Below are 10,615 nucleotides of genomic sequence, written 5' to 3'. Positions count from 1 at the left end.
TCCCATAACTGCTCACTGGGAGCTAGGGAGCAAAGACAAGAACCCCAATCCCTTCCTCTTTCTAGGGCAGCTCTAAAACCAGCCCTGTTTTGAGTGAATGTTGATTGTTTTTTCCTTCTCCTAATTCTATCTTAATCTTCCTTTTTTTTTTTTTCCTCCAACAAATTCTTAAAATACAGATGGGTAGAGGGTCAAGGAAAATTGGGGACCATTTCCTTCCTGTGGCTAAAAGCTTTAGGTCTGTTTCTCTTACTGAATAGACTGTACTTTTAGTCATTCAACTTTTACTTATTACTGCATGCCAGCACTATATATGAACATGAGCTTTGTCGGGCTCTCTTGCTACTCACATTGTCATCACTGTATTTGAGATATTACCTGACATCCCAAGTCTAAGCCTTTTCAATTTATTCCTCATACATTTGTTCATTTTTAAACAAAATAATCCAGATATATATAGAGAATTAGAATGTCCAGGTTGCAAACAACCTAAATGCTTTCCAACTGCACTTCCCATTTGAAGCCTGAATGCCCTATTTATAACAGAAGTCATCTTTTGTCCTCTATCACTACTTCCTAGTGGTTAAGAGTTCACTAGCACACAATCAGATCACACCATTTATTTTTTTTAAACATTTGTTTACTTGGGGGGAGAGGGGCAAATGGGGGGGAGAGGGAAAGAGAGAGAGAGAATCTCAAGTAGACTCCCTGCTGAGTGCAGCACCTGACTCAGGGCTTCATCTCATGACCCTGAGATCATGACCCAAATGGAAAACAAGAGTCAGATGCTTAACGAAGTGAGCCCCCCAGGTGCCCCCAGATCACATCATTTAAAAATACCTCTGTTGAAAAAAATCTTCCTTGATATGTATCTTGTCACTTCCACCCTTTGGTCCAGGTTTTAAAATTTAATATCTTTTTCACAGAATAGCTTTTGAAATACACAAAGACAGTTATCCTGTACTCCAAAGTATTTCTATATTGGGTTAACTATGCCCATTTTCTTCAAACATGTGTGGATTTCCATCCCTCCCACCATCCTGGCCATTGTCCTAAATTCAGTTCGTTTAGGTGTTTCTTACCACATCATGCCGAGAGCTGGTTATGCTTCAGCTATGCTAAGACTGTCACATTTCCATTTCACAGGTGAGAAAACTGAGACTACGGTAAATGACTTATCTAAGGTCAGAAGCTAGACTTTGCATTTGAATTTCTACTCTCCCACATGTAAATCTGGTCTGTATTTACTGATATAACATGCAAATATAGCCAGAGACCCATTTAACAATGAGGTGGGACAACCTAGAATTCTGCTGATTTCCACTGCAATGAAATTGTGACAAAGGGACTGAGCCAAGACTTTCTGGAAATGTCATTTGGTTAGCCAACCTGAGGCAACAGTCTCAAAGGTGCCTGGCTGGGTTTTGTACATGCATAGATTTCCTATTGTTTCTATTTCTCTGAGGGATGCTAATACAGTCATTAATCTACCTTTTGTGATCTTTAAGGACTGTTTTTGTATGACAGCATGATTTTTCTCTTACTTTGGTTATTTGTGATGTTGCTCAAGTCCTTTTATTGAGTTCCAGGACAATTTCTTTTATCTTGAGCCTTTTCATAAGCTTAAAGCAATACTGCAGTTTATTATATTTCTAAGAAAACTCAAAATAATTTTGCATCTGTGTGACCAATACATGGGCTCATGCTTTTACCTCATTACTAATCGTTGATGGCACTGCCAACTCTCATTGGCAGTATGCTCTGGTCATCTAGTTATTTTGGAAATTAACATATTATTTAATATACTAGAGTTAAATATTTTTAGCTAAAGTCTGTTGACTTACTCAAGCCCATTGATGTTCATCAAAGCAAATAATATGCCTTGTGGCATCTTTTGTTCTTAGTCTAATTTTGATTTTCTTGATGTGTGTTCTGTTGGCACCTAGCCTTTTTGTCTATAAGCTGGTCCCTGAGGAAGGAATTCTACCAAAAAATCAGTTTTGGAAGCACTACGTCCACTATGCCACAAAATTCGTAATGCAGCCATATTAAAGGTTTGAGAAGTCCTATAGTAAAGAAACCTGTTTAAATTAATTTAATCAAATGTTTCCCAAGTGTATTTGACCACAGAAAATTTCTTTTTTTCCCCAAAACATCTATTGGAACACACTTTGGAAAATTCTGATGTCATGTTGTAACTTACTGTCCTTAACAAGGGTCATAAAAAAGTCCAGAAAGAATATTCCTTTAAGAATAAAGAAAAGCACAAATTATTTTATAAAACCTACTAAGCAATCAAAGTACTAATGATCCTGACAAAGAGAGCAGAGTCAGTTAAATAAGCCATGCTTTGTCTATACCAGTTGTTTGTATTTAAATATAATGTTTCTTCTTTAAGGCATTACCAGTGCTAGCCAAGAGGAAAGTCACTTACTTCCTTTGTAAAGGCAAGCATCTTATATTTGATTCCAAGTCTATAAAAAGAGAAGGTAACATTTCTCTCCTTCGCCTGTTTTAGAAATATCTAGTCATATTACATGCAATTGGGCTACCTGAATGGCAAGGAAGTTAAGTCTGTATCTTCCAAGGGAAGAGGAAATAAAGTCAATTGCTTAGTTAGGGCCTTCAGTTGCTTCTCTCTTTTTCTCTCTCTCTCTTGCTTTATTGAAATACAGTTGACATATAACATTGTGTAAGTTTAAGGTGTACAAAGTGGTGACTTGGTACATTATCTGTTGTGAAATGGTTACCGCAATTAGGTTAGTTAGCATATCCATCATTTCACATAATCACTCTTCTTTTTTTTTTTAATTTTATTTTATTTATGATAGTCACACACACACACACACACACACACACACACACACACACAGAGAGGCAGAGACATAGGCAGAGAGAGAAGCAGGCTCCATGCACCGGGAGCCCGACGTGGGATTCGATCCCGGGTCTCCAGGATCGCGCCCTGGGCCAAAGGCAGGCGCTAAACTGCTGTGCCACCCAGGGATCCCATAATCACTCTTCTTTTGTTGGGATGGTGGTGGTGAGAACATTTAAGATCATTCTCTTACCAGTATTAACATATACAATACAGCATTGTTAGCCAAAGTCACCATGCTATTAGATCCTCAAAATGTATTCATCTGATAATTTTAAGTTTGTACCCTTTTGGGGTGGGGGAGGGGCAGAGGGAGAGGGAGAGAGAGAGAATCTTAAGCAGACTCCATGCCCAGCACAGAGCCCGACTCAGGGCTTGATCTCATGACCCTGAGTTCATGACCTGAGCTGAAATCAAGAGTTGGATGCTTAACCAACTGAGCCACCCAGGTGCCCCTGGAAGTTTGTACTCTTTGGTTAACATCTCATTTCCCTAAATTTGTGTATCTATGATGCTCTTGGCTGAAGAGAATAGCTGGTAAAAGCACTAAAATGATAAAACCATGTAAATAGGGACATATATGCAAAGTGGTAAATTGAAATCAAGAATACCATAAAAGAGGGCAGCTGGGGTGGCTCAGCAGTTTGGTGCCTGCCTTCAGCCCATGGTGTGACCCTGGGGTCGGGTCCTGGGATCGGGTCCCAAGTCGGGCTCCCTACATGGAGCCTGCTTCTCCCTTTGCCTGTGTCTCTGCCTCTCTCTCTCTCTCTCTCTGTGTTCTCATGAATAAATAGATAAAATCTCAAAAAAAAAAAAAAAAAAAAGAACACAATAAAAGACCTGGAATAGATAAATCCACTGAGACAGAAAATAGAATAATGGTTGCTGGGGGCTGTGGGAAGGGAGAAATGAAGGGTTATTGTTTAATGGGTACAGAGCTTCTGTTTGGGATAATGAAAAAGTTCTGGAAATGGCTGGTAGTGACGGTCATATGACATTGGGAATGTATTTAATGCTGCTGAATTGTACAATTTACAAATGGCTAAAATGATCATTTTTGTTAGGTATACTTTACAACAACAACAACAAAAATCACCAAAAAATATTGGGGAAGTATATAAAGAGAGAGAACAACTTGTACACATTGTATCAAGGGCAACTTTCCTGATTTTGGTATTATCCTATAGTTACGTAAGATGGAACCACTGGGCGATACTAGGTGAATGAACCTGGGACCACTTTTTGTACTACTTTTGTAACTTCCTGTGAATCTATAATAATTTCAAAATAAAAAATTAAAACAAAAAATTTTAAAAAAGTAACTCGCCATGACCAAGAAGTATTAACCTGGAAGTATAGAGAGGATTGATAGTTGGAAGGCCATTCATATTTCACACTTGTAACTGAAATAACAGAGAAATCATATGATCTCTTCAGATGTTTTTAATACTTTCATTCTAATGAACTGTAATTAGTTAATCTTGTAATAGATGGGTGTTTTCTAAACATCATCAAAAGATCCATCTAGACAACAAACAGGCTTAACACTCAAACACTGTAGGTGTTTTTAATAAATAGGAATAATACAAAAGATATTATGGTTACTTAATATTATTCTCTAAGTTTGGGTCCCTATGTGCTTTATGGTTATAACTGAAAATACAGATTCAGAGCGAGAGGCTACCTTTGACTGGACCCATCAACCACTTAGGCCTTGGGGATGTCTGTTAACATCTCAGCTTCATTTTCTCTTTTAGAACACTAGAGGATTAATCAGACAAAATCATTGATTTTAATATTGTTTTTCTGTTTCATAGAACTGGACACTTTCCTTCAAACTTTTTTTTTTTTTATGGAAGACCAAAACATAAAACAGTTAAAACTGAAGCTGCTGTGAGGTGAACAGGGGTGGGGCACTCAAATCCTTATCTGTCCTGATCCTCCCCCCACCCCCGTCACCTCTGCCCACCCCCAGCCCCGCTGCAGGAAACAAGCCCCCCATAAACACTCACGGAACCAGGCAAAGGCCTTTCTCCTGTCTTTCCCAGGCAGTGCAAACATGCAGGCAGCGTGCATCTCTGAAGCATCCAAGGTAAACTGATTTATTAAATTTTGAACAGAATACAAAAAAGAACTTAGTCTCTAGCAGAGAACTTGATTGTATACCTGGTACAGGTCTTGTCCCATGACTCTGAATGAGGGCCCTCTCCTCTCAGTTTTGATTCCTCATCTGTGATGTGAGGAGGGTCACTGACTTCCATTCATTCAATACCAACTCGTGTTACCATGGTCTTGTTTATGTCAGTGGGTGAGTCACTTCTGTCACTAGGCCACTTTTTCAGCGGTTGTGGACCTCCTCCAGCTATTGGGAGCACAGGTAAAGCTAACTCATGCAGTAGGACTCAATCTTGGCTGCATGTAGAAACACCAGAAGGTACTTTATTATTTTTATTTTTTTAAGATTCTATCCATTTATTCATAAGAGGCACACAGAGAGAGGGAGGCAGAGACACAGGCAGAGGGAGAAGCAGGCTCCATGCAGGGAGCCCAATGCGGGACTTGATCCCTGGACCCCAGGATCATGCCCTGAGCTGAAGGCAGATGCCCAGCCGCTGAGCCACCCAGGTGTTCCCAAAAAGGTGCTTTTAAGATGAACCAATACCCAGGTCCCCCTCAGTCTAGTGAAATCAGAACTCTACCCTCGATACCTGGGGAATCACTGTACCTGTTTCCCAGGCTAACCTTTTAGGTTAGGGCAGTCAAGAAAGAAAACTGTTGTCCTAGCAGAACCATAGGATATGTTTTGGGTAATTTCACTCAAAAATCAAATAGTCTATGAGACTCCATGGTGATCTTTTCATTGTCTGGGTGACTAACCAGTAACATTTGCCCTTAAGTATTTTCAGATCAAACTTGTCTCTCTCTTGCTTCATGGCACAGAACCCTGTGCAGATTTCAAATCTCGTTCTTTTTCCTTTTTTCAAGGTTGACATTTTTTTTTCCTTTTAGTGATTTCGACACTCAAGCTTGTGACTCTGAGATCAAGAGTTGCACTCTTCCAACTGAGCCAGCCAGGTGCCCCTCAAAGCCCTTTCTTGAGAAGTATTTTGACCTGCCAGAGAGACTGTCATCATCAACTGAGACTTGTATTCCTTTCCTTCCAGTCACAGGGGCCATGCCATGTGCACTGATGCCCAACTCTTGTGGGCAAGAGTGGTAGAGGCAAAAATCTTCCATTTTAAGTCATTAACTTTCTTTCCCTCAAAGGATATACATATACTATATTTGAAGGTAGTAAGCATATGTGTGATTTTGTCTAGTAACTGAGGAACACTGCCTTGCTAGTGTAGTTGGAATATTTGCCTTCCTTGTCAGCATTTATTGGATCATGTGCTGGGAAGACCCGTTTTTGAGGCAAGATGACTTGTTCCAGCCTGTCCCACAGCCCGTGGGTGTTTAAGGAGGAAGGTGGTTTTCACTGAAGTGCTACAAATCACTTAAGACCTAGTAAGGTAATCCACAGTTTTCAGAACAACCCTCCATCCATCTTAACTTTCTTGTCCCCATTATCTCACTGTTCTGGTTTCCTGCAAAGCTTTGGAAAGAGAGCTATAAGTCAGAGTATGTTGCATGACTCCCTAAAAAGAAGAGAATTGAACACAGGATTTTTAGGGCAATGAAACTACTCTGTAGGATCCTAGAATGGTGGATACATGTCATTACCTATTTGTCAAAACCCACAGAATGCACAGCAAGAGTAAACCCCAGTGAAAACCATAGACTGGGGGCGATAATGATGTGTCATTGTGGTTCACCAAATTTAACCACTGCCCCACCCTCGTCGGGGGTATTGAGTCAGAAGGTTCTACGTGTGTTATGGGCAGGGAGAGTATGGGAACTCTCTGGACTTTCTGCTCAATTTGGCTGTGAACCCAAAATTATTCCCCCCTACAAAGTCTATTTGAAACATAAAAAAAGGGAAGTTTGAAACTTTGCTTTAAGAATGTTTTTAATCTCAGAAATTGGCGAGTAGCAAAACAAAGCAAAAGCCTGGGTAATAATCTAATCCTTACAAAATGCCCTCATCCATCTGACCCTTACTGATACTCTGTCCTCCATCCATTGCTGTCCTCACACACTCTTCTCACTGTCCCCACCCTCCTGAAGCCTACAATATCCTGTCTACCCCAGAACTCTCTCCTAAGTTCCAGGTTCTTTTATCCGGAGGTCTCTGAGAAATCTCAATTTGATCATCCCAGAGGAACTTCAACATCAACTTGTCCCAAATGGAAATCATTACCTCCCCACCCCAGCTCCTTCATTATATAAAAAGGTAACCTTTCATATGGATAAGAACTTCAGTCATCCTCCCAAATTTTCATGCAAAGATAATGACAGTCCTCACTTCTGGTCCAAGATAGTGGATGGAATACTTGTGTCTGTGATCCTGCTAAAAGCCAAGGACAGTTGCATTACAATAAAAGGATTTAAAAAGAAGCATAAACCCACACACAAAGAGACCATGAAGAGAGGACAGCCACACACTCTCAGAAGGTGGGAAAGCACTCGGATAAATAGTGTTAAACCTGATGAATGAAAGAAAATTAGAACCTAAGTTGGTAGAGAGAAAAACATAGAAATAAGCTCATTTAACGTGGATGAACAGCGAAGAGGTCAGGAAGAGAAGGCTCCAGGCGTCTCTTAAAGAAGCAATCGAATAAATAAAATTTCAGACATATGAGGTCTCACAAACATAGGCTTCTGGCTTGTGTTTAGTTTCTCGGAAAGCATCTGGAGGATATGTTCCACCAAAATAAAAGAGTAAGCCAAAACCCAACATGACACGGGATTTAGCACAACAGAGAGGCACAGAGCGTCCTGGGCTGTGGAAGGAGCATTGCAGGATCACAGCCACGCTCATGGCTTGTTAGTTCTTTTAATTGTTGTATATTTAGGATTAGAAAAGTTAAAAATAATGTGTTTAAGGTCACCCGGCTGGTCTAGTGAGTTTTAGAGGTAGGAACCAAACCCAGGTATGTCAGTTGCAAAGGCATGATAGAGCATTTCTATAATTATGGAATTCTGAGCCAAAGAGTGACTAATGCGGGTAATAACAGTTCCAAGACATAAGCTTACAATGAGAATTAAACGAGATAATCACCCAAAGCATTTACCCAGCATCTGACACATGGGGACCTAAATATTATTGACTTCTAATTAAACATGTAACCTATGATGATCATTACTGCCTCCATCCAATGTTCCATGAAGGATTAGCATTTGAGCTAGACCAAGAAGGATTTTGACTGTGGCAGAGGAAGGGGACATTCCAAGCTGGAGAGATAAGTAACAAAAGAGGAGAAAACAGTGAATATAAGATACACACACTTCAGGCATTTGTCAAAGCATCCTTTCACTGACTTGTAGTTCAGCACTTGCCAGAAGTTTGCTTTAAACGTCTGGGATTCGAAGGAAATCTGTTAATTTTCCATTTCTCTAGATTCTGTAAGCCCTATCCCTGAAGGAAATTAGATCATCAGAAGGCAACAAACCTGAACTCTATTATCTTAGCTTCCCACAGATTAACTTTCATAGAATTAAGATTAATGATGTGGACTTCGGAGAAGAGAAAGCAAGCATTAATTTGAAAAATGTTTTCGTATCTTTTGCAAAGTCACACATACTGTGGATACTGAGTACCCACCCTCAGAGAGTCTGAGGAAGACTTTTTCCCTAAATGAATTTGTATCCTTGCTATTATCAAGTAGTGACAATTTCACAACCCAATGCCAAGAGCTGATTTGATGTGCAATAGTAGGAATCTAATCCATACCAAATGCTCTCTTCTTCCCATGAACATGTAAAAATAAGTGTGTTTGCCTTCTTTCACAGGTTTAAGAATACTGTGTGTTATATTGTGGACAGGTGAATTTTCAACAAGTAAAACTGAATATACTGTTGAATCCTGGTATAATAAAAGTGTAAAGTAATTAAGAAAAACATGTTAGCTGTGAATTAGGGCATGTATAACTGAATCTATGATATCCTTATAAGGAGGTGATTGCAAACAGTAGAGCATTTGTCTAAAATGCAGAAATTTGCTAAAATTTCAGCAGAAATATATGAGAACTAACTAGCAGAAGTGCTCAGCAAAAGCAAGTTTACCTGGTAAGGGGCACTGCCTTTTATCCACAAGGAAACCCTTCTCAGATTTTAATATTCAATTTAAACATGTTCACCTGTCTTAGTCAACCTTAGCTAGGTTATGCTGCAGTAATGAACCACGAAGGTTAATTTTTCATTGATGCTGTATATCCAGCTTGGATGAACAGAGCTCTCGACTCTGCATTGTTCTTACTTGGGAATGGGGGTTGTTGGAACCTCAACCTTCTGGAACATTGCTGGTTGCCAGGGCAGGGGGAAGGGGAAACATCAAGGTGGCAAGATGCTGTATTCCTTTTACGCTTATAAGAAGAGAAACTGGAAAAATTGATGAGCGATCCTAATGACTACTAAAATGTGCCCTTTTTGCTACTGAAAATTCAGTTTGCTTTTCTTTCTGTAAGCAAAATACACTCATCTCTTCCCCCAAGGAAGACTGCAAGCAAGTTTTATCCTGACAGTTTTTAGTTCTAAACCTAGGATTTGGGGAGGAGCACAGCCATTTTTACATCAGGTCTGTACATGGTACCTACTGATTGAGGGACCTATAAAAGAGAAAGGGACACCTGGGTGGTTCAGCGGTTGAGCATTGACCTTTGGCTCTGGGTGTGATCTCGGGGTCTTGGGATCGAGTCCTTCATCTGGGTCCCCACCGGGAGCCTGCTTCTCCCTCTGCCTGTGTCTCTGCCTCTCTCTGTGTCTCTCATGAATAAACAAATACAATATTTTTAAAAAATAAAGGATAAAGCAAATTTTCTGCCCTCCACACAACCACACTTCAACAGTAGAACAAGGACAGGATAACTACAATAAGCACCCCTGTTCACAAATGGGGGGAATCAGAGAGACACATGGTGAACACCTGTCCATAGCAATTCTAAGTATCACTGGGCAGACATTTTGGGGGCTCCTCCCGGGAATGACAAGGAAAGTTTCTTGATTATTTTCTGGTCCTGCTTCCTGGGCAAAGGTCTCCCCTCCAGTCACCCCCTGCAGCCTGGCTCTGACTTCTTTTTCATTATTCTCTGTAGCCACATTTGAAGTGGGCAATGATAGTATGTCCTCTTTGGGATGGGCAGCTTTCTCAGCCCACTTTGCATTTCACTCTTGGCTGAGTAGAGTCCCAAAGCCAGGTTCTTAAATAACCACCACCTGTTTTGTCCAGACTGGTAAGGACTTCTTTTGTCAAAAACATAGCTTCTCTTGTATCTTCTTCCTGTCAGCTCCAAATGGCAATAGCCACAGTTTCCTTTGAGACATAATTCTCAAGTTTATAATATTTCTTTGCTTTTTTTTTTTTTGTCCTCATATCTCTCTTTACTGGTTTAAATTCAATTCCCTGAGGCCATCAGTTTTCAATGAGAGAGCCATGTCCAGATGTTGTATTTCCCCTGAGCCATTTTGTACAAATGAAAAGATTTTTCGGACATTACACCATGAATGGGAATTTACTCAAAGACATTTTAATTCATTGACAGATTTTTAAAATGAGTGTGATGATCATACCCCTTCATTTGTCCCTTGATGCAAGGTTGAGTTTTAACTGGCCCCTGCTGCTTTAAATTTTCCTCATTTTAA

General features: G+C 40.1%; 1 long non-coding RNA gene across 3 annotated transcripts; it reads right to left on the bottom strand.

Moving 5' to 3' along the window:
* Positions 1-3,721: 3,721 nt before the first annotated feature.
* Positions 3,722-9,230, bottom strand: LOC144310466 (uncharacterized). Of its 3 annotated transcripts, none has more exons than XR_013376186.1 (4): positions 9,115-9,230; positions 7,214-7,325; positions 4,888-5,287; positions 3,722-4,636 (listed from the first exon to the last, which is right to left on the bottom strand). It is a non-coding gene; the product is annotated as an uncharacterized LOC144310466 (long non-coding RNA). The 3 variants fall into 3 exon arrangements; XR_013376184.1 differs by having other exon boundaries at positions 9,041-9,228; XR_013376185.1 differs by having other exon boundaries at positions 4,888-4,972; positions 9,041-9,228.
* Positions 9,231-10,615: the final 1,385 nt, after the last annotated feature.

This window comes from Canis aureus, chromosome 1, assembly GCF_053574225.1.
Source record: "Canis aureus isolate CA01 chromosome 1, VMU_Caureus_v.1.0, whole genome shotgun sequence".
Classification (NCBI taxonomy): domain Eukaryota; kingdom Metazoa; phylum Chordata; class Mammalia; order Carnivora; family Canidae; genus Canis; species Canis aureus.
This window is presented reverse-complemented; position numbering and strand designations above follow the sequence as displayed.